The sequence below is a fragment of the Protopterus annectens genome, chromosome 8.part0 (genome assembly GCF_019279795.1).
Source record: "Protopterus annectens isolate FY-2018-M chromosome 8.part0, PAN1.0, whole genome shotgun sequence".
Classification (NCBI taxonomy): Eukaryota; Metazoa; Chordata; order Ceratodontiformes; family Protopteridae; genus Protopterus; species Protopterus annectens.
Genome location: NC_056741.1, coordinates 662,157,125 through 662,183,286, shown reverse-complemented (window position 1 = coordinate 662,183,286; position 26,162 = coordinate 662,157,125).

Below are 26,162 nucleotides of genomic sequence, written 5' to 3'. Positions count from 1 at the left end.
AAGTAAGACATCATCAGCAAACATCATTATTTTAGAAATATAATGGTCATATATATTTATACCTATTATCCTTGGGTTATTGTGTATTAAAATGGCAAGTATTTCTAAGGCAAGAGAAAATAGGAAAGGGGACATGGGACATTCTTGTCTAGCACATCTAGTGATTTGGATTGCTTTGGACATAAAGGGACCTAATTTGACATACTCTAGATTATTTTCATAGATTTTTTACAAAAAGGGTGGGAAAATCAAATAACTGTAAGACTTTAAATAAATAACCCCAATTTAATGATTCAACAGCCTTTTGAATATCTAGACCTAAGAAGTGGAGAAAATTGACAGAGTAATACTTTGGGCTGGATTCATGATGGCTTGCATGCAGTCTAAGAGTAGAGTAAGACTCCATGCAGCCATCATGTCTGACGAGCGATCCAGGAACAGCCTGCAGGGGTGTGCAAGAGAGCTCCTAACACATCTCTTACACGGACAGGGCCGGGACATGCAAATTACCTCAATTGCAGCTGAAAGGCATGCAAATGAGGTAGATTTTAGATTCAGGAAACCCGAACCTGTCCGAGTAAGAGTAGTGTTATCTGCAGAAATGTACTCAGTTGACAACTGAGTACCATTCTGCAAATAGTAAAATGGAGCCATGACAGCTCAAAATAAAGGTTGCATCCAGTAGAGGAAGCATGCCAATGGCCAAATATATGGCTATTGGCAATGTTTCCTGATGCAAAATGAAAAAAAATTAATTTATTTTTTTTTGTCCGATTTCCGATGTTTAAGTCTGGCACAGCGCTGCACTAAAGGGCTGTGCTCTAAAAACCAGAAAACTAATAATAAAAATCCACAAATGTGGATTTTATGTGAATTTGTAATGTACAATGCAAGGCAATGGCAGGCTGAAGACAACATGGCTACCGAGTAGGGGTTGCTAAGGGGGGAACCCAGTCTAAGAGATGTAACCAAGCATTAGTAGGCAATCCTATGCAAATGAGGGTAAGGATAGTGAATCCCAAGTCTACATAGCAAATGAGCACAGTCAGTGGAGTGTAAGACTAGGATAAGGGGAGTAACAGAGTAGGATATAGGTGACATCATGAGGGGGTATGTATGAAAGAAGCTAATCTCATTGGAGCAGAGTGGCATGTTTTAGCTGTCAGTTGCTCATCACTGGAAGAGGTGTGTCAGTAGGTATCCTAGCTAAAGTCAAGAAATAGAAGGTGCACACTGCGTCCGCCCCCCTTGAGGGAATGGAAAGGGAAAAGGAAGCACAACAAACAGTAGGAAGTTAACCAGGGAGAATCAGCAGAGCTAGCAGGTGGAAATAATCAGAATCAGGCAATCACACAGGCAGTACACAAACCCAGCCCAGCACTTAAAATTCTGAAAACAACAGCCCATTATGTTTCTGTCAAGAGACACTGCAACACTGGAGTTAACTAAGAGAAGTGAAAACTTAAAAAGCTTAACTGACAAAAAAAATGTTAGCGGCTGGAGTTGCAAGCAGTGTCTACTGTTATTAATGTCAGTATTCATTGTGTAATACCCTACCTCTATACATGATGGCAATACTTTCTAGAGGGAGTGAGACTGACACAGCTAACATACATTGCACAATCATGAACTTGCATAGAACATATTTAAGAGCTATGGCGTCTGCCCCACTCAGATATGCTAGTGTTTGTAGTGCCCTGATACTGTGTGTGGTTTGTAAAGTGCCTCTGTAACATTATTGTTTGCTAGAATGACTGCTTCTCTTATCACTGTCATGTAATGCAATTCCACAACACTGGCTGTTAAGGATTCACAGAACAGGCTTTGTCTAATGGCCTTTCTATTATTCCTTTACATTCCTTCATTGTAAGGAATGCTATATTTATTACAGAATCAAATTGTTGCATATCTGCTGTGGCTTAGTAATAATTTATGCAGTCTAGTGTGCCTAAGGTCTGGGGCTCAAGACTGATAGGGGTGTTTTATGTTGCAGACTACAAGCCTTTTAGCTACAGGTAAAACGTTGAATAAATCAACAATGGTAGTGGAACTCAGTCAGCAACATTCCGAAAGGTTACACTGGGCATGCTCACACACATAGGCCATGTCAGAGTATAGCAATGGTCCATACCTATCAGGCAGTTACAGGTGTCAACCCAGGAACCACACACTATCCAGCAATCTGGCCTGTGCACCCAGCTATATGACAACAGACACATATACAATATAGTCGAACCCTGTCATAATCACATCTTTGCTGCAGATACCTAAGTTGTTCATAGAAAGTGGGGAAATGAAGACGATAAACAGCTGCAAAGGGTATCATCAATAAACAGATGTGAATCTTGAATATTATCATAGGTGCAGAGTCTGATCCTAGGCTATCTGCCCTAGGGCATGTACACACCTAGACAGAGTGTGTCTGGCATGTGCAACATGTCCAATTTGAATACTGTGCATGTGAAAAGTAGGTCACACAAGATAGCCCATATATGTACAGTCCATTGTGCATCTGTGTAGCAGGGACACAGAAGATATCCCATGGCCAAACATACAATCACCCATACACCTGTCCAGCTGACTCACACAGAGCTATTGGACACCTTCCAACACACATGGCTTATTCCTGTAATTACTACAGACATTACCATGACCAGTCTGAAGATATCTGCAACCTACAAATGTGGCAGGTGAAAAAGAAACACCCAGTAAAACATATAGTGTGCCGTATTAATGCCTGTCTCTGTAGTATCATAACATAGCTAGGTAGGGGTGTGAAACCTGCAAATGTTGTGTGTGTGGTTGGGGTGGGGATGATGTGTATGTGTGTCACGTCCTTTGAGAGGAGTGGCCTTTTTGTAGACTGTAGACACAATGAAGGAGTTACACTCTTCTTTGGAAAGTCTGGTGATGTCAGCATCCTACAAGTATAGCAGGTGTAGACAAATGTCCAATAAAGCATGTAGCGTGCCGTGTTAATGCCTGTCTTTGCAGTATCATAACATACTTAGATAGGGTTTGAAACCTGTAAATGCTGAGTGTGTGTGTGTGTGTGTGTGTGTGTGTATCACATCTTTTGAGAGGAGTGGCCTTTTTGTAGACGGAGCTACATTCTTCTTTGGAAAGTCTGGTGATGTCAGCATCCTACAAGTATAGCAGGTGGAGACAAATGCCCAATAAAACATGTAGCGCGCCGTGTTAATGTCTGTCTCTGTAGTATTATAACATAGTTAAATAGGGGTTTGAAACCTACAAATGTTGAATGTGTGTGTATGGGGTGGTGTTGTGTATGTGTGTCACATCCTTTGAGAGGAGTAGACTGTAGACACAATGAAGGAATTACATTCTTCTTTGGAAAGTCTGGTGATGTCAGCATCCTACAAGTATAGCAGGTGTAGACAAATGCCCACTAAAGCATGTAGCGTGCCGTGTTAATCCCTGCCTTTGTAGTATTATAACATACTTAGATAGGGGTTTGAAACCTGCAAATGCTGAATGTGTGTGTATTACATCCTTTGAGAGGAGTGGCCTTTTTGTAGACAGAGCTACATTCTTCTTTGGAAAGTCTGGTGATGTCAGCATCCTACAAGTATAGCAGGTGGAGACAAATGCCCAATAGAGCATATAGTGCGCCATGTTAATGCCTCTCTCTGTCATATCCTAACCTAGTTAGATAGGGGTTTGAAACCTGCAAATGCTGCATGTGTGTGTATGGGGGGGAGTTGTATATGTGTGTCACATCCTTTGAGAGGAGTGGCCTTTTTGTAGACTGTAGACACAATGAAGGCGTTACATTCTTCTTTGGAAAGTCTGGTGAGGTCAGCATCCTACAAGTATAGCAGGTGTAGACACATGTCCACTAAAGCATATAGCGTGCCATGTTAATGCCTGTCTTTGTAGTATCATCACATACTTAGGTAGGGGTTTAAAACCTACAAATGCTCAATGTGTGTGTGTGTATGGGAAATGCTGTGTATGTGTGTCACATCCTTTGAGAAGAGTGGCCTTTTTGTAGACTGTAGACACAATGAAGGAGTTGCATTCTTCTTTGGAAAGTCTGGTGATGTCAGCATCCTACAAGTATAGCAGGTGTAGAAAAGTGCCCAATAAAGCATCTAGCGCACCATATTAATGCATATCTCTGTAATGTTATAACACATGTAGATAGGGGTTTGAATCCTGTAAGTGTTGGATGTGTGTGCCTTTCTGTTTGAAAGGAGTGGGCATTTTGAAGACTGGGAAAACACACTAAAGATGTATATTCCTCTTTGGAAAGAGTGAAGATGTCACCACCCTAGAAATACAGATGGAGAAAGGAAATGACCTAGTAAAGCAAATCGCACTGTACTAATGCATTTCTTTCTAGTGTCATACTGTACTTAGGTAGGGGTTTGAATCCTGTACATGCTAACTGTGTGTGTGCAATTCTGTTTGAAAAGAGTGGCCTTTTTGAAGACTGGGAAAACACACTAAAAATGTATATTCCTCTTTGGAAAGACTGATGATGTCACCACCCTAGAAATACAGACGGAGAAGGGAAACCACCCAGTTAAGCAAATAGTGTGCTGTACTAATGCATTTTCCTGTAGTGTCATAATGTACTTAGGTAGGGATTTGAATCCTGTAAGTGCTGACTCTGTGGGTGGCACTCTTGGACAATGCAGTGTGGGATTTGCTTTTACTATGTTATGACATATTATGATTACAACAGTAAGTGCATTGCACACATCAGGTATCTGCGTGGCAAATATATATGTGTACATGTTCCCTTAATCAATACATAGGTGTGAAGCCTGCATACTACATGAATACATTTGTTACCATTGACAGGTTGTGCCGCTGTTTCTCAGATCATAGGTCACATATGTATGTATGTGACAGGGCCATCCACTGTCATGATCTGTGGCCAGGGTCATCTGTGCCACACACACCCATGACAGTTACTTAACAGTAGTGTGAGTGAGGGTATATGCCTGGGGTATATGCCAGACATGTTCATACACAACAACGACTGACAATAATAGACAGTCTTTATAGGTGTACAACCACCTTGTGGATATGCATCCAGGCCTCTAATGTCTAATGTGACACACCTTGAGACTCCACAATACCTTTGGATATGTGGATAGCAAGGGACACATGACATAACATGAGGCTGTATGTACACATTGGTACCCAACATACATGTTGAGGGCTACCACCTATGTGGTACTGACGGGATAGTAAGTATAGTACATGTGGATGACTATGCCATAGTTGGCTTACTGCTATACAGCATGTATCAGATGACAGGCATCTGTCTGTATGATACCCTTGTGTAGGATATGTGTCCCTACAGTGCCCTGGTTGGTGTGGTGCGCACGTCCACACAAACACACTGCACTGGATAAAGCGCTGCAAAACTTTGGGCAACCCTATTTAGCTGGCTAAAGCACTGCTTAAATCTGGAGCCTTTAAAATATATATTTTCTTCAATAATAAATTGGCCATTTCACTGCTTTTTTATAATATTTTAATCATATATGTCAGATATTATTTCATATACTGATTTGGAACATAAAAAAAATAAATAAGAAGGGTAGTGGTGGAACTCAAACTGTGAATGCCTACTCTTTGGACTAATGCTCTACCATTACACTATTGCTACTTGGCAGAATTTGAATAATTAGTTCTTATATGCTATTCGCTGTCACAATTGCTAACTGTGGTTAGGCAATGGGCACACCCACACACACGCGCGCAAATACGGGCATACCTCGCAACTGTACAGATTTTCGCAGAATGTTCACATTTTTGCCTTATATTTTTGGTCCATTTTTCATAAAATTGTGGCTTTCTGGCAAATTATTAAAGATTGAAGTTAGAAAATAATGACAGACATTTGAGTTTTAGACTTCATATCATACAGAACATGCATACTAATGCAAAACCTGTTATTCTATCAACTTTCTAATTTGTAAGAGCAATATTTAAAACATGTCCCTATTTGTATCAGTTTTTTAATGGCTTTGTCCAGATTTCTTATTCTAAGAGGTTGAGAGGTATGCGGGCAGCTATATCGTGGATTAAAAAAAGAAAATTAGTATTTTACGTTTTATAACTTTGATTGGGGTTTCCAGTGTCAGGGAGTGTGCTGTTGGGTGCAAGTACATTTGAGCGACCTTGCTCTTGTGTGCTGACATTCTGCTTTGTAACAACTTGCAGGGGTGTGAACATTTAGACTGCTCAGCAGTCGGACATGCCCCTGCTTTCATACTCAGTCTGTGTAAGAGTTACTGATGAGTCAGCCTGCCCTCATGAATATTCATGATCGCTGATGTCATACTGTTTAACTGCAGCTTCTTACATGGAGGATTTGTGAATCCTGCCCTTTATGTTTCATGCACTATATGGAGCAAGTGATTAAATGAAATCAAATACAATGGAAAATAGATTTTGACAAAGATTCTGGAAAAAATAATGTTTTGGTTGTGGATATAAGAGTGTGGGGAATGCTTAAATTGAAGTTTATGATGTATGGAGATTTGGAAATAGATGTAAATAATGTAAATATTTCAAAATGTAAATAATATGTAATGGATATAGCAATTAAAAAACCCTATTCATCATGGAACAATCAGTCCATTCCTAGTGCAGTGGTGATGGAGACAAAGATACTTAAGGCAAGCAAAGCTGGCAGGAAGCGCAAAGGTGAATGCTGGTGCTATAGTAAATTTGTTACAGTACAAGGAGGAGCTGTTTCAGCAGAATTTCTTTGCATCATCTGAAGCAATCAATTTATGAAATGGAGGATATTACAACCCTCCATTTGAGAGGGATGTGGTATGATATTTTGGAGTAAATGCTGCTACAAGAGCAAGTCAGAGAGTGAAAAGATGTTTCTTGGGGCAATATCATAGATAAAATACAGCAGGAGAAATCTGAAGCAATTTGAAGGAAGAATGCCTGAAAAAGATATTATATGCTGAGACTATTAAGGAAAGTGCACAGAAAGCAGTGGGAGGTACAGAAGAAAGGTAATGTCAGCAATCCAAGTAAATTTGTAGTATGAATTTAGAATAAAGAAGAAAATAAACAGGTATGACATAAGGAATCATTTGATAGTGCCAATGGATGCAAAGTCTCAGAAGGTAAGATATTTTATTCTTATTCACAAGGAGACATTTTAATCATTATATCTGAGACTTTTTTATGATAGACTTTTTTTGACAGTATGAAAATAAAACAAACTGTAATCCATGAAACTCATAATTAGCCAAAACTTTTCACAAAGAAATAAAAAGAAAATACATGTTCAATTTTGAATTGGAGTTGAAAAAGAAACTTTGAAGAGACATTTAAGTAAACTATGTTATAAGAAGCTATGGACATTAATAAAGAGAATGATTATAGAGGATTGGTGAATGGGATTGTCATATTGTGTTGCATATAGAAAACATATGCACATCCCAAGAATGTAGAAGAAAACTAAGGTGTTGTAAAATACTGGGGACAGTGGAAAAGATGATTACTTTATAAGCAATTGTGATAAAAGGAAATGTTAAACTTGTGGGTAAACAGGTCATGCTACACACAGACACACACACACACACACACACACACACACACACACACACACACACACACACACACACACACACACACACACACACACACACACACACACACACACACACACACACACACACACACACACACAAATGTAAACTAAAATTTTATAAATACAGCAAAAGTGGGTATTTATGGAGGGATTGAAATGTAGCGTGAAAGGATGAAGAAGAGGAAAAGTGAAGAAAGCATAAAACAGAAGAAGAAGTAGAAATAAAATACAGAGAAGGTGTAGGGAAGCATGAATAAGATAAAAATAAAGATATAGGGCAGGATTCACAAAGCCTCCATGTAAGAGTTACAAGGCTTACACAGAGGCTGCAATTAAACGGTGTGATGTCAGCATGCCATGCATATGCATGAGGGCATGCTGACTCACACCTAAGGCTAACATGGTCCGTGTAAGACAGTAGGGGGCGTGTCTGTAGGGCGAGACCTGCAAATGGACGCGCCCCCAGAATAGTAACAGTCCCGAAAGTAAACCCCCATGATAGAGTCCGTGTAAATGTCAATAAACACAACACAACACATGCCCCCACAGACTATGAACATAAAATGTAAAAATGAACATGTTATATATTTTTTTATAAGTTGTAAAGATGTTTGCCCGTGAGTGCGCTCGTTTGCGCGGGCGTGCCCGTCGCTTACCACAGTTAGCAGTCAGTGGAAAAGCATATAAGAACTAAATATGCAAAGTAAGCTAAGAAGCAATAGTGTAGCGGTAGAGACATCGGCTGAAGAGGAGGCAGTCATGGTTTGAGCCCCCACAACATCAATTTTTATTTTTAGTGAAATAAGCACAAAACAATTCCCTGACATATATGTACATGTATAAAATTATTTTTATGTAAAATGTAATGAAATGGGCCATGTATTATGAAGAAATGTGTGAAAAAAAAGAACAAATGTCAGAAGTGCCCATAGCTGAGCTACACTCTAACAAGCTGAGTATATATGCCTGTAGGTGAGCAGTGGTTTAACAGGTGTAAAATGAATGCCCGTAGGTGAGCAGTGGTTTAACAGGTGTAAAATGAGTGCCTGGGGTTGAGCAGAGTTCTAACACGCTGAAACTGTATGCCCATAGCTGAGCTGAGCATAATATGCATGCTGACAGCCAAACGGTGTGTAAGCCAGCGTGATTGATTTGCACGGAGCTGCGCACCGCGCCAACAAGCTAACCGACGGACAATGTTTACCAAGCTGTATCAAAACTGCCTTTACACAGACATGTCTCCTAGCCTGTGTAGACAGTCATAAAATATAAAAAGCAATGGCCAGGCTCGAACTCAGGATACCATGCACCATAGTCAAAGTACTGAACCACTAAGCCATGACAGCTACTCTTAGAAATGCAGTAATAGCATATATATATATAGGAATGAATGGAAAGAGAAGCATGACAAAGCAGGTTTTGTGAAGCTGATACAATTCCAAAATGGCCAATCACAGATAAGTGCTGGAAAAACGGGATATATAAGCCCCATAGGCAGGAATACACAGTATAACTGATTGTGGAACCGATTTGCAGTCAGGATGGCAGGTGTAGGAGGGGGTAGTTGCTTCCATGCACAGAGGTGGGGTGTTGAAGAGTCCAAATATATGGTTTGGCTCCTCGTCCATGATCATGAGGCCCAACTCATGCAGGACCAGGTCCTGTGGGGAGCATATAGGGCTGAGACGTGGGACCGGTTGGCACATGATCTCACCAGTGTCACAGGAATACCAAGGACTGGTGATCAGGTCCGTCACCACCATGCGGACCTGAAGAGACGGAAGCAGGACCAACTGAACCGTTGGATCCAGGAGGCCCGGCAAATGCCCAATGCCCCACTACTGAGTAAGTCACATGTAATTATTTATGTAGAAAGTTAACCTAGCTGATATTATGGAGATGTGTATTCCAGTATTACTTCATTTATATTACAGCTGCAGGTGTCCGTTCTGCGAATCATCAAGTCTATGCCGATAGGCTTGTACGGTTGCGCCACCAGGCAGGTTAGTAATTCTCTCCCTGTAACTGTTAAAAAATAAAAGTATGACAGCTTGCAAAGAGTGCAGTGTAGTCACCTATTAATATAAAGTGCAAGTAACAGTGTAAGAGAGATTCTGCTAGTACTGTGTGATTACATAAGTGTGATGCAGCCTGTAATCCAAAAATAAAAATGAAACAAGTCTGAAATAAAGATGTTCCACCTGTAATATAATAGTACATAACCTGCAGCAGGCTGAAAAGTACAGCTACACAAGCTGAGTAAAACACATGTGTGAAATATATCCCCGTTAAAATTCTGAAACATGACACAAGTGAGACTGTTGGAAATGATTGTTATAACTAAAAGTAAAACATGTCAATAAAGCCTAGAATTAAGTACCATCCTGAAGTGTAAAAATAAAACAAGTGAGAGAGTGTGAGAAAGAGGTATGAATTCACCAATAAAGTAGTAATAACTCCTGAATAAAGTATACTGCAGTCAGTACAGAATGAAATGAATGTGACAGGCAAAACCAAACAGCAAAATGTGTGGAAAAAAGTACTAAAGCTGGAATCTGTGTCCCAAAATCTGGATATGTTGCTCTCAGTTTGCAATATGCAGATAGTATGGTTGTATGAAATACCAAACATCCGCAGTTGTCTAGAGCCATATAAAGCAAATGTAGCAGGATGATGTAGCTGAACAGAGCCAGATATGAATGTGCATGAATAAAAATGAAATGTATATTGATGTAGCAGTAACAGTCCTATCACCAACATGCATAAGTTTACACATAGGAAACTGTAGTCAGACCTGTAGTGTGTATATATCTGCAGCTAGTAGAAATGTACAGCATATGTATAGGTATTTGAAGTTGTTAATGAAATATTTCTTCACCCTACCCTATAACCACAAATAATCCATTCCACGTGAAATGGGTATGTGTATTCACAATTAACTCCCCTGGACAATTGTCCTGCTGGTTCATACATATTTGCATGTACGTTGATGCATGTGCCCTGTTCATACATACAAACCTGATGGCCTGTTGCCATCACTCAACCCTGCATGTTGTTGGATTGTGTATTGTTCAAATTATGCATGTGTTATGCTTGCTGTTCAACGGCTTGAATTTATGGGTGTTTGGTTAATGGGAATACTAATGCATGCTGTTACAACTAATTGTGAATGGTATTGCATGTTACTAACCCAAACTGCCACTAAATAATGCAAAACATAGGACGACAGAGAAGGCGGGTTCCAGCGGACCCACCTCTCCCACCTCAGCTGGCGAGTGCACCTGGCAGTAGTGCCCAGGCCGGACCCTCCTCCAGTGGCCCTGTGCCACTTGCAGGTGGAAGCGCTGCAGGGGATGGGGCTCGTCCTCCCTCTGCAAGCATGGCCAGAGGAGAACATCCACTCACCCTCCGTAGTGTCCGGACTGTGGTGCGTAGGGAGATCCAGGAATCTGTTCTTGGGCCCCTACGCCAGCTTGAGGCACAGGTGGCACAACTCATGGGTGTGCCTGCTGCCCATCCTACACAGCCCCCAGCACAGCCCTGTCCTGGGCAGATAAGGCACCGTAGCAACTGCCCATGGGTGGGGATCTCAGTTCCACTGTTGCCATCTGTGGGCTCATGGGCTCCAGATATCCAAACATCCATCCCCGTCAATTGTGTAACCCCCCACATGTGTCATACACCACCCCTGTATGCGTCTTGTTTGTCTTGTCTGTTAACTTCCCCAACCTACCTCCCCAGCTAAACCGACTTCCTGTACCTGACATACCACTCTCACCTGAAAAAAAAAAAAAAGGGCACTCTGTACCCACAAAAAAATTACGCCCCATACATAGCTGCCCATTTTGCACACATGTCTGCTGGACATGTAAACTGGCAATTACAATTGGCTGTACAACAAATATTATTGTTGTCCTCACACCTCTCTCACGGGTGGAAGGTTTCAAATTTCACACCAAATTACAAACATATGCACAGCTGTTGCTGACGAAGAAATGGGCAGCTCTGGGCCTTTCCTACATCCCTCCTGCAAAACCCGAGCTTGTTTTCTTACTGTCCTACATTCTTTGTTCCCCCTTTTTCACCACTTTCCTATCTTCCCATTTTCTTTTCTTTAAAAGAAAATAGCGTAGGTGTGCGCGAGAGTAAGCACTTTTAAGAAGTAGTAAGCGGGTGTGCGCTTTAGTGCGCTTAGCTAACCGTGTGTGCGTGAAGCTAAGTGGCAGTGTGCATGCTTGAGCTCCGTGCAAACCAGCACTAACCTGCTTACAACTGCTTAAAAATGCCTTAGTCACTCTGAATGACAAGGCCTGTATTTTTCTCAGCAGCAAAATAAAATACATCCGTTAGTCTGAAACCCAGGACCTTGGAAACACTAGTTTGCATGACTTACCACTAAGCCATGACTGCTATACAAAAACATTGTGCTGAAAGAAATATATCATAAAATAGTAGGAATTGCTGCCCAAACAGATTTAGCAAGCATTACAAGCTGTGAATGTAAATGGAAAATAGGAAAGCCATAGCAACACATTACAGGAAAGACACCTAGCAGGCATACAAGGAGTGAATGTAAAGGCCAAATATTGAAGCCATATCAACAGATTGCAAGAGCCACTGCTATATACCAGTTACACCACAATCCCCACAGGAAAGCACACACACTCATATACACAGTATTACTAGTCGTAGGTGTCAGTTTACATACACACGGAGAAGAGGACACTGGAGGAAGGAATACTCAGCTTACAGAACAACATGCATTGCAGTGTCTACAACACAGCCTGAAATATGAGAGACATACCAACCCTTACACTCACAGAACAGTGTCCACAGCAAACCAGCTACGCCTACCTAACAGACCTTTTTATAGCACTGTCCTGCAATCACAGTGAGAACTGCAATCAATACACAACAGGCTGCATGCAATTAGTAAATGCTGGCTAACAATTGGTGCAGAGGCCATCACATGGACATGTGCAGATACATACAAAAGCATCCTGTACTCCCAGTCCACACATGCAATACTTTCATTGCACCCACTGGAGGTAGAGAGAGAGAGAGAGAGAGAGAGAAAGAGAAAGAGAAATAAAAAAAAAAACAGTAACAACAAAACAAAGAGGCTGACAGCAGGCCAAGTAACTGCAAGCCTACGCAAACAGCTGCAACAAACACAGGTAATGTAAAGTACTACTATAATACTCTACATGCTGTGAACCCTCAAGATGTGTTATTGGTCTGTATCTATGTATATGAAGATGCGCATAGGGCCGGGGACATACTGCAACTGTCACTGAAGGATCTACATACATATGTATGTGAAGGTAGCTATGTGCACATAGCAATGTAGGCTGTAGTGCAATGTGCAAGTAGGTTGTACAGTAATGAATGTTCATCAGTACGTTACTGTGTGTATACATATGTGGAACTAAAAAGGAGTATATATATATATATATATATATATATATATATATATATATACATGTGTATATGTATATTGAGATATGTATATATATATATATATATATATATATATATATATATATATATATAATATGCATATGTATATACATAAATAGAGAGGGATGTGGAAATACATAGACATATAATAGTTTCACAGTGCCATAGTTTAGTACTAGGCTATCTGCAGACAGTGTATAGAATAGATTTAGAAAATTGCGCCTCTGTATAGTAGTGACACAGGGAAGACCCCCGTACATAATAGCATTAGTTTACTGTGCCTCTGTCTAGTAGTGACACAGAGACAACCCCTGGTCTAAACCTATGATCTCCCATCCACTCGTCAAGAATTCACATGAAGAGTGTCAGTGAGGGTCTCTGCCTAACATGAACTGGGATCCTGTTCCACAGTATGGGAAGCCTCTGAGTTATGGATCTGTCCCTACAGCATGTCCTATTCATATGTGTGCTGAGGTTTAAATCTGTAGCTGTTGTGGTTCTGATGGATTTGGATTGTACGAGGTGGAACATGTCCATCAATACCTGATCGGACATGGCCTTGTACGTCAGGCACAGATCACCCCTAAGTAGGTGGTATGCTATGGAATAGATCATGAGCTTCTTTAGTATGGCAGCATATGACATTTGTTGGAGACCCCTGATCCTCCTGGTGACGTACTTATTGGGTCCCCCTAGCTGTTGCAAGTGCCAGGTGAGGTACATACCAAATGGTTCATAGTACACAGTCATGGGCCTGATAAGGGAGGAGTATAGGGGTACAATGACCTCTTTTGATCTGGATGTGAATCCCTTCATGATAAGGTGGGCAAGGTAGAAAGTCTATCCAACCACCTTGGCAACGTGGGTGTCAAATGAGAGGTCAGTATCGATTACAGTCCCCAGGACTCTGATTACTTTGTCTGTACTCAGTGGGTTACTGTCTATGTGAAAATATGTGGGTACCTTGTCCGTCTGAAAGGGTATGACTATACATTATTTGGCATGCAGTTTAAGGCCATGACTCCGGCACCAGTTGTCGGTTCCCATGAGGCCTTTCTGTAGGATGTATGTGTCAGCTGGTGTATCGACTATGGCACCTAGTATGCAGTCATCTTTGAACACTGTCAGCCACTACCGTCCCATGTTTGCTTCCACATCTGAGAAATAAATGCCGAACATGAGCGGTCCCAGGACAGAACCCTGTGGGACACCACTTGTGACTGGCTCCGAGTCTGACATAGCACCAGCGCATTTGACTGTAGGGTTTCTATCTGTTAGCTGGTTTGCAACCCATCTTGTGACATATGGATTTACATTTAAGCTGTTGAGCATGTCTATGATGCCAGAGTGGGGTGTTGTGTCGAAAGCCGTAGGCAAGTCCAGGTAGGCTGTATGGACCGCTGTGCCCTCGTCAATGGCTCTAGTGACTGATTTGAAAGGTCAACCAGGTTCATAAGGCAGGATCTGCCCTCTACAAAGCCGAACTGGGTGGGATCAAGTGTCTGTAAGTCCCCAATGTCTCTGTGTATGAGTTCCATAATGATTCTTTCCATAGCGTTGCAGACCAGGCTGGTTAAGGTTATGGGGTGGTAGTTACCAGGGTCTGTAGAGGTGCCTCCTTTGTGGAGTGGGCGTACTGTTGCTGTATGCCAGTGTCCAGGTACATATGCTGTAGTAAGGCTACGGTTGAATAGCATTTTATGTGTGGGTTTAGCTCCTCTTGGAGTTCACGTAGCATGCAACCTGCGATACCATCAGGTCCCATTGATGCTGTGTTTACAGCTTTGCTGAGGGTGGTTCTCAGCTGGTCATCTGAGATGACAGGGAAGTTACAGTCAGCTGGGATAAGTAATTCTTCATGTGGGGGTGAGGGAGGGGAGAAATCTGCACTGAACCTGTCTGCCAGAATGTTGGCAATATCTGTGTGTTCAGTGTAGCTTTTGTCACTGTGAACTAATTCTGAACATATCTGAGGATTTCCACCCCGGTGTCTAACATAGAAGAAGGCCTTGTGGTTATCTGTGGTGTCTATAGCGATGTCCCTCTCATTGTTGGCCTTGCATGTTTGTATGAGAGAACGTATCTTTCTACTAGTCCTGATCAGAGATGCCTTATCTTTATGGAATTCTGCTCTGTCGTGCAGTAGCTACCTTCTGTTGTTATACAATCTGTTCATGACTGGGGTCCACCAGACAGGATGCCTGCCCTTGTTGGAGAGGGTCTTGGTTTTATGTGGGCTTGCAAGATCCATGCATTCTTGGAGATGTCCGTAGAAAGCATTTGAGAAGGAGTCTGCATTGTGGGATGTGGTTTCCACTGGCCCAGTGGGCTTAGAGGATACCAACTCAGTTGTAAGAAGTGTAAAGTCGGCATGTGAGAGGTTTCCCACTGTAGTCTTTTGTGTTGTGGGGGAGGTGGGATATGTATATCAAGGGTGATTTGTCTGTGGTCAGATGTGACTAGTGAGGGGTATACTTCTGGTGTGTAGCACATTGTCACCATGTTTATGATGATCAGGTCTAGTATATTATCTCCCCTTGTGGGAGAGGTGACTAGCTGTTCCATTGCATTTGACTTAGTGAATTCCGGGAACCTGTGGGCTAGGGTGTTTGGGCTAGAATAATGCACCCAGTGTATGTTAGGGTAGTTGAAGTCTCCCAATATGATGGTGTGTGGTGGGACATTCATATCCTCCAATGTCTTCAGGAAGGCTGACTGTGGTTCCTGAGATGGGGAGGTGGTCTGTAACATGCTACCAGTTGTATAGCAGGTTTGCCTACGGTTATTTGCACCTGGATGGTCTCTGAAGCTTCATTTGTTGCCACTAACCTGGAGGTGTGGGTGTCCTTCATGAATATGGACACTCCTCCTCCCTTTTTGTTTTGGCCCGAGTTTTGGGGCCAAAACGCATGATACAAGGTATAGCCTGGTACCGCTGGTGTTCTCTCAGGAGCCTTGAACCAGGTTTCACTTACTGCACAGACATCGAGATTGGTAGAATATGTAAATACAGATATATGTAATACACACACACATACATATATAGATATATATATAGATACATATACATATACAGACAGATCTGACTGACAACAGATATGTCTGTATATGACTATCTCTCTCTCTCTGTCCCACCCCCTCTCACTCTCACTCTCCTCTGTCTCTCTGTCACTCTCTCCCCACATCTATATGTATATATCTACATCTATATATACATATTATATACATATATACAAACATATATATATATATATATATATATATATATATATATATATATATATATATATATATATATATATATATACTGTGTGAGGCACATGTGTGCAGATGTATTGCAACAGGTGCCTGGTGTCATAGGCATGGAGTGAACACCAGTGTGGATACTGGAAAACCATACCCCATTCAGAAACACTGACACCAGTAACCACCACATATGTGCATGCCTACCCACCACTGCATGTGTCAGGGGGGAACAGGGGCAACAAGTGTACAATAGGCTCCCCATTGATATACACAGTGGCACACTAGTCTTGTAATACCTGTACATGGAAGGTGTCAGCGGACATGGTGTGTCAGCTATGGACATGTAGGTCACTGTACCCCTCTACACCCCACAATGTCTTACACGGTATGTACCTCCCATCACAGCTACAGATATGGAGAAGGACACAGACATATGCAAGTAACTGTGTCAATGCACTCAAACACAATACCTAGGCAGAGTGACTGACAAGCCCACAGAGCGCACACAGACTACCTACATAGAGGTTACCACTGCTGGATATACATCGTTCGGTTACACCCACGACAGTTGTCTAACAACCATGGTAACACCTCCAACATTCACAACACAAATTACCTATGTCTGTCGTCCTTGTCACTGCAGTATAGAGCACATGGTGGAGGTACAGGACACTACCCACAGATATGACATACCCTGTAGTAAATCACACAGAATTAAGAAGCAAGGCTCCCCAAGAGTAGATGTCAGACATACCCCTGATGAATGTTATGCAGATATGTAATATGCCATATGAGTCACCCTGTGTAACTGTTTGTAAGGAGCAGGTACGATCATAACACATGTGTCACAAGGGGCAGGGTAGCATAACAGTATGCTGCTGTAGGCCCAGGGCCAAAAGCACACTACCTACCTAAGACACAATGCACACCCATGAACACATTGTGAACGAAATATGTGAGGTGGAATGAGTGTGCCAGTGATTGGGTGCATGTTATGTACTGGTGTGATTGCTCACCATGACTGTCTGTCTGTCATGGTAGTGTGTGTCCTTGGTGTGAGGCCAGAGACAGATGTGTGAGGTATTGCGATCAACACATACTACATTGCCATATGTTGTGCTGTGTTACCCTGTATGTCACTGTGGTGTAGGTAGGGGTATGGCAAGTAAGAGTAGTGTGCATTACCAGTGAAATATGTAATGTGCATTGTGTGCAGTGCATGGGCTGATAAGATTCCCCATACAGTACCTTGATACAAACCCCCAGTGTGAGGTTGTGCATTGTACCTGAACCAGTGTGCTGACTGCTGCAGTATACTAGTCTGTCGTATGGAGTGTGCCAGGTACTGTTGCACAGTTGTCGGATGAGCACTGATATCTGGTCATTTACATGTGTATCCCCCAATAGACAGACAGATGCTATATATGGTGGTTAAGTTATATCACTACAGTCGAGTATTATGTGTATTATGTGTGCCATAGTTTGTTGACAGATATTGCTGACATATTTTCCTTCTCCTTTTCAGGGCTATGGTTCACCAGCAGAACCCTGTGTACTACGCTGCAGAGGAGGAAGAGATACACCAGAGCCTGGTGCTGAATTTTGCAATACTCTTTTCCCGCACCAGCCAGAACCAGCAGGAGAGGGCTGCACTGTGGCAAGACCTGGTCCATCGGGTAAATGACATAGGCACACATAACCGGACATATGAGCAGGTATGCCATCACTGCAGTGATTTAATTAGAAATGTCCATCAGCGTGCATTGGATATCCGCAGGCAGCAGCTTGCCACAGGTGGTGGGGTGTCTAGACATCCCCCCCTCACCAGACTGGAGGGACTACTCCTAAGTTTTGTGGCTCCAGCCCAACAGCAACAGCAGCATACATGTGTAATGATGATGGAGGCTGGAGCCACCCAGCAGCAGGACATGGAACGTGCAGGTAACATGCCATGTGTATAGTTGACCATTCTGTACACTGTTAGGTTATCCATGGGTGAGGTGTGTCCTTGTTTTGTAGCTGTAATCTTGGTAATTATTGTGCAAGAGTGATATTCTCAATATCAGCAGTAGACCTGTGGAAGCTAACTGTTGCACTACTGAACTGCATCATACCCACAGTATCAATGGCACAGTTGTGCCCACTGACAATAAATGTCTCTTTTCTGCAGGTCCCTCTGGTGTAACAGCAAGGCAGCCTATCCATGCTGGTGAGTGTGTAATACCATTACATTCAATACTCTTGATACTAACAGTAATAATAGGCTGAAGCAGTAGTGCTATGTGTTTGATTGCAGGTGTGTTTGTGTCTGTGTGTTGATATCTCATATACTGAGGTGTGTGCATGTGTGCATGTGCCCATGTGTGCATGTGTGCATGTGTGCATGTGCCCATGTGTGCATGTGTGCATGTGTGCATGTGCCCATGTGCCCATGTGTGCATGTGTGCATGTGCCCATGTGCACATGTGTGCATGTGTGCATGTGCCCATGTGTGCATGTGTGCATGTGCGCATGCATGCATGTGCCCATGTGTGCATGTGCCCATGTGCACATGTGTGCATGTGTGCATGTGCCCATGTGCGCATGTGTGCATGTGTGCATGTGTGTATCAGTGGTGACATTGTGTACACATTGTAAACTGTGTTTCCTGTCTTACTCCCACAGGTTCTGGTGCTGCTCTGGTGTTGTGCAGCAGGGAACCTGAATCAGCTGCTGTGGATAGTGATAATGATGATACCTGTGTAATGGCACAGGTAGGTGTGCCAGGGTCATCATTGGTCAGCCAATTGACACTACACAGCTGTCGACCCCATCAATGTGCACGGTCATCCTGCCAATACATCCTTTGTCACCAATGACCCTAGGTGATGGACAGGATACAGTGGGCATTGACCAGAGTAATATGGTATCTGTGGCACATGCATCCCCACACAGCAGCTATGGCCAGGGTCCTGACATAGTACCACACAGGCGGACATCCAGGGGTTCGCGTGGGTGCTGTCATCAGACCGGCCCAGGAGACCACATGCACGTATCACTGGCCAGGCCCGACAGAGATCTGTGTCCAGTCAACAAACACCTGCTTCTGATGACAGTACCCAGTCTGGGTTGGTACCAGATACGGTCTGTAGCACCCCTGCAAGGCACAGGTACCATGTCCGTGGCCAGAGACACTGATCTGTATGACCTGGCAGGTACAGTCTGTGGCTGTCCACAACCACCAGTATATGGCAGCCATGAGGTGGAACTGTGTGCATCCATACACACATGTGAATTGACAACACCTAGGGCTACCACATACACGCACACAATGTATCAACATTGCCCCACCTTGTACTGCTGTCCCTCACCAACACACATACATGTCAATTGGTGGTATTGGTGGCTGACTCAGGCAAACCAAGTTCACACCCTGTGCATATGATGAAACTGTGCCACCTCCTGCAATCTGTAACATCATTGCAGGTACAGGTTAACATGTTGCTGATGCACAGGGTGACTACATAGATGTGTAGTAATAGTATCATGTTGTTAACAGTACTGTGTGCTGATATAATTGTGGGTATATCCCAGCATGCCTGATGCAGTAAGGGTATGATTGTCATGTACTGTTGTCTACACCCATGGTAAGTACCATAGTGTATCATCTGCACATGTTGGCATACTGGTGGTAAGGATGTCAACAGAAGGCTACATACATAGGTAGCACAGGGGATAAGGTAATGAAAGTATTGATATGCAATGATGGACATGTAAACTGCAAGTGGCATGTTGCCCACATTGGACTCTGCAATGCGGATGTTTGAGGATGTTAATATGTGTGCAGTACTACACGACTGGTACAGGACACACAGGAGCAACCTAGCACTGCAAGCTGACATCTCATACCATGCTAGACAGCCCCAACACACAAAACTAACTGTCTCAGGAGGGAGAGTTCCCATACATGTCAGGGATACTGTGGTGGCAGGACAGGTAGCATACATCCTACTAAGTATGGAACCACTGAGTGAAGGCTCAGTGTCTGTTATTTGACATGTGTATTACTGCAGGTATGAGCACCTGGGTTTCCATCCAGTTATTGTACATCCTGACGGTACATGGTCTGTACACTTGTGTGCGCTGAGACTGGACCCTAGCCATCTGACTTGTGTATTTCCATGTACATGTGTATAGTGACTGCATATTTGCACTGTTACCTACTAGAAGTGGTACAGCTTGCTTGTTGTACAATGGACTACATGCAGCCCTGCTTACTGTAGCTTTGTTTGCATGCATGTTTGCTTGCAGGTACCCTGGAGCACTGATCCCACCTGCAATGCAGAGTTACAGAGCTTCTGTGGACTCCTAGTGACATCTGCATAGCTTACTATATGTATGTCCATGTCTCACTTGACAGAACATCACTGTTTGTCCTGTTCACATGTACGTTGCCTGTGACACATTGCATATGACTTACCTGGCATTTGTCCAGGTGAGCAGTCATATATGCCAGTGTTAACTAATCACAGGCACTACACCCTCACATACTCACCGTTTGTTGAACCACCTGCTTCGCTATGGACAGCTTCCACCTGTCACCCGTGGGCTTTCGGATATTGGCAAAGGCTCTTGCTACCCCCATAGTGGCTTTTTTAGGCAAGGCTCAAAGGACAAACCCACCTCCATAGGTATCACAAGGGATAAGAATAAGAATAATGCTACTCAATACCAGAAGTCTAAACCTCAAGATGCACGCACTCGAAACTCTCCTTAACATGGAGAACATCGATATCTGTGCAATAACAGATACCTGGTTCAAGGCTACTGAGAGCACCCCAGCACCACCAGGATATACCTCATACCACGCTTTTTGGCCCCAAAACTTGGACTGAACCACAAAAGAAGGGGGAGTATCGATATTCATCAAAGATACCCACACCTCCAGGTTGGTGGCAAAGCACAAAGCATCAGAGACTATCCATGTGCAACTAACAGTGGGTAAAACTGCCTTCCAGGTTATAGCCTGCTACAGACCACCCTCCCAAACCCAGGAACCCCACTCGGCCTTCCTGAGAACACTGGAAAATATGAAGGTCTCTCCAAACACCATTATATTGGGCAACTTCAACTACCCAAACATAGACTGGGAGCATTACTCTAGCTCCAACACCCTAGCCAAAGGTTCCTAGAATTTATAAACTCAAATGCTATGGAACAACTTGTTACCACTCCCACAAGAGGGGAAAACATACTGGACCTGATCATCACCAACATGGGGACTCTATGCTCCAGACCAGAAGTGTATCCCTCACTGGTAAGATCAGACCATAAACTAATCTCACTGGATATTCACATCCCAACCCCACCACCTGCCCAGAAAACCACAGTGAAAAACCTCTCTAAAGCAAATTCACACTCCTCAAAACCGAGGTGGAATCCTTCAAAGCCCCCGGGCCTGTGGAAAATATGGCCCAGACCGCAGAATCCTCTATAAATGCATTCTATGGACACCTTCAGGAATGCATGGATCATGCGATCCCAAATAAAACCAAGACCCAATCCTCCAAAGGCAGATGTCTGTCTGGTGGACCCTAGCCATAAACAAACTATACAATAGAAGGAGGAAGCTACTAAATGATAGAGCAAAATCCCAAAAAGGGAAGGCATCACTGATCAGTATTAGCAAAAAACTATGGGCACTCATAAAATTGTCTAAGGCCAGCTTTGAGAGGAAATTGTACAGGACACCAAGAATAATCACAAGGCTTTCTTTAGTTATGTTAGGAACCTGGGTGGTAATTCCCAGATATGCTCAGAATTAGTCCAAAATGACAAAAGAAACACCGAACCCACAGACATTGCCAACATCCTAGCTGACAGGTTCAGCGCAAACTTCTCCGCCCCCTCCACACCAAAAGGGCAAATATCTATCCCAGCAGAGTGCTGCCCCCCTGACATCTCAGATGCTCAGGTAAGAGCCGCCCTCTCCAAAGCAAAAAACACAGCATCAATGGGACCAGACAGTGTCCCAGGCTGTGTCCTACATGAACTCCAAGAAGAGCTAAACCCAAACATAAAACTACTGTTCAATCTCAGCCTTACTACAGGATATGTGCCCAAAGAGTGGCGTACAGCAACAGTGGTCCCTCTCCATAAAGGTGGTGCCTCAATGGATCCTGGAAACTATCGCCCCATAAGCCTGACTAGCTTGGTCTGCAAAGCTATGGAAAGGATCATCATGGACCTCATAAATAAAGATATTGGGGACCTACAGACACTGGATCCTACCCAGTTCGGCTTTGTTAAGGGCAGATTCTGCCTCTTAAACCTGGTTGATTTTTTTGAAACAGTCACCAAGGCCATTGACGAGGGGAAGGTGGTCCACACAGCCTACCTGGACCTCGCAAAAGCCTTCGATACAATACCCCACTCGGACATTATAGAGAAGCTCACCAGCTTAAATATAAACCCCTATGTCACTAGATGGATTGCAAACTGGCTCAAGGACAGAACCCACATGGTTAGTATTGCTGGAGCCATGTCAGACTCCAAACCAGTTACAAGTGGTGTCCCACAAGGCTCAGTCCTGGGACCTCTTTTGTTCGGTATATATTTCTTGGAGGTACAGGCCAACACGGAAGGGCTGTGGCTGACCAAGTTTGCACATGACTGCAAACTGGCCACCCTAATCGACTCTCCAGCCGACACAAGCATTCTCCAAAAGGGCCTCATAGAAACAGACAACTGGTGCCAGAGCCATGGCCTCAAGCTAAATTCCAAAAAGTGTATAGTCATCCCCTTTGGCAAAAACAAAGTGCCCACAAATTACCACATAGGTGGTAATCCATTAAGTACAGAAGAAGTAATCAGGGACCTGGGGACCCAAGTTGATAGCAATCTCTCATTTGGCAACCACGTGGCCAAAGTGGTTGGAAAAACATTTTATATAGCCCACCTCATCATGAAGGGATTCACATCTAGATCAGGGGAGATCGTCGTGCCTCTTTACTCATCCCTCATCAGGCCGATAATTGAGTACAATGTCCCTGTTGGGATGTACCTTACCAGACACCTGCTCACCAAGAGGGTCAAAGGGCTCAAACAGATGCCATATGCTGCCCGGTTAAAGAAACTCCAGCTCTACTCAGTGGCATACCGCCTGTTCAGAGGCGATCTGTGCCTGACATATAAAGCCATGTCCAACCCGGAATTAATGGACATGCTGCACCTCAGAATATCCAAATCCCATTGAGCTATGTGCTCGAGAGACTTGAACCTCAGCACTGAAATAAATAGGACATGCTGGAGGGACAGATTCATAACCCAGAGGCTCCCTTCACTCTGGAATAAAATCCCAGTCCAGGTTAGGCAGAGTCCCTTATTGACTCTCTTCAAGAGGAATCTTGATGAGTGGATGGGAGATCATAGGTTTACCCCGGGTATCACTTCTGTGTCACTGTTAGACAGAGGCACAGTATACTAACCTCGGAAAAGGGCATAGCAAAATAAATTTAAAATGGGTGGCGAAAGCCAAACACATTCTGGCTAGGCTTATAAATGCCCTAGGGCAGATAGCCTAGTATGAACCCATGAACCTCTGAACCTATGAACCTATGTACCTTGTTCTCCATTGGCCCTATGTGCTGTTAATCACTATGGCAATCACAATACTATGGTAGCATGTGCAAAGGTCACTTGTCAGTCACCTCTATGGTACAGTTGTGGAATATGTGGGTCATGTGGCAATGTCACAGCTGCCACATGTACACAGTCAACCCTCTCCCCTACACATGGATGTTCAACACATGTATGAGATGCAACCACATAGCCAAACTGGGGACTAAGCACTCTGAACCCAGTACTGGCATAACCTGTCAGGTAGCATGAAATACTACAGTGACTACAATACCAGTCTGATGTAGACCTACACTGACAGCAATCCAAACATGTGAACACACTGGGCCATTCGTGGAGCCTCAGAATAGTATCCTGCCTGAGCAGCAGACACATCTGCAGCTGGCACACAGGCATACGTTAAGCCAGAACACAGCACATGCAACACATAGCACACAAATTCTGTGTGCCAAACAGTCACAGCCTGTACGGCTAGACAATACACTTGCTACAGTTGTGTTAGGTACCTTCATTGTCCAGTACAGTGAGGTCCCGCTCACCAGATGGACAAGGTGAAGGTCACAGTGATATGCCCTTGGGGCACTATGGTCCACCACATAACACAAGCATACAGGTCAGTCAGAGGCATGGACACATTTGACTCAGTCATTGTCCATGCCACTATGGCTGACCTGTGATGTACCTCCCTGGACTACATGATAGGGAACATGGAAGGGTTCTCTGAGCATGTGGCACAGGCTGGTATGACCCTGACCTTGGTTGGCATCATACCCTCACCAGGAATGCTGATGTATTACTGAATGCTGATGAATTACTGTAGCTACAACACCCTAGCTGAAAGGTTCCTAGCATGTAGTCACTGCATTGCTATGGAACAACGTGTTACCACTCCCACAACAGGTGAAAACATGCAGCACCTGTTCATCAACAACATGTAGACTATATGCCCCAGACCAGATGTGTAGCCCTCGCTGCTAGGATGATACCATATACATCTCACACTGTATATACAGATACCACATGCAGCACCCACACAGAAGACCACAGTCATAATGTTATCCAGTGTAAATACCATGTATTCACATGTGGCAGGTGTCAGACATGGGAACTATTGAAGGTTACAGGTACATATGTGTATTTGGCACACACATACATCATCTGTGTCTATTGCCATTACTGGTTTAATTGATGTCAGGCATTATTGTTAACAACAACCCACACACATGGGCATTCTGTGTGACAAAAACACACGTGGCATGTGTGGAATTCAAAGCCATAACTAACTGTGCTATGACAGTAGTGAGAGATGCAGTAGCAGAGCGTGCTATTTGCATTACTGGGAGATTTGGCCTCTTCCACTGTACTTGTAGGGTGCTGACATCATCTCTGTGTAGAGATTGGAATATGCAGCAGCTGGTGTGCTGTACTGGTTGGCAAAAGGGTCAGTTCTTTCACACATGTAATTACATACACCCTACATCCACCACCACCACACAATTGTTATTTGTAGGATTCAAACCCCTACCTAACTATGTTATGACAATCAAGACAGATGCATTAGCAAAGTGTGCTATTCGCATTACTGGGAGGTTTTTCTTCTCCTGCTGTACTTATAGGGTGCTGACATCATCAGTGTTTAGAAAGGGTAATGTGCATCCTGACGTGTGTTCTCCTAGTTGCCAAAAGGGACATTTCCCTCACACAGAATTGCACACGCAATAACCCCCCTCACCCAAGCATACACACTTGCAGGATTTAAACTCCTACTTAACTATGTTATGGAACACAAGACGGATGCATTAGCAGAGCGTGCTATTTGCATCAGTGGGAGGTTTTCCTTCTCCTGCTGTACTTATAGGGTGCTGACATCATCAGTGTTTAGAAAGAGGAATGTGCATCCTGTATTGTGTTCTCCTAGTTGCCAAAAGTGACATTTCTTTCATACAGAATTGCACACACACTAACCCCCCTCCACACACACTGAGCATTTGCAGGATTCAAACCCCTACCTAACTATGTTATGATATTCAAGATGAACGCATTAGTGGAGCGCGTTATTCGCATTACTGAGAAGTTTCCCTTCTCCTGCTGTACTTATAGGGTGCTGACATCATCAGTATTTAGAAAGGGGAATGTGCATCCTGTAGTCTGTTTTCCCAGTTGCCAAAAGGGACATTTCCCTCACACAGACTTGCACACACACCAACCCCGCTCACCCACACACTGAGCATTTGCAGGA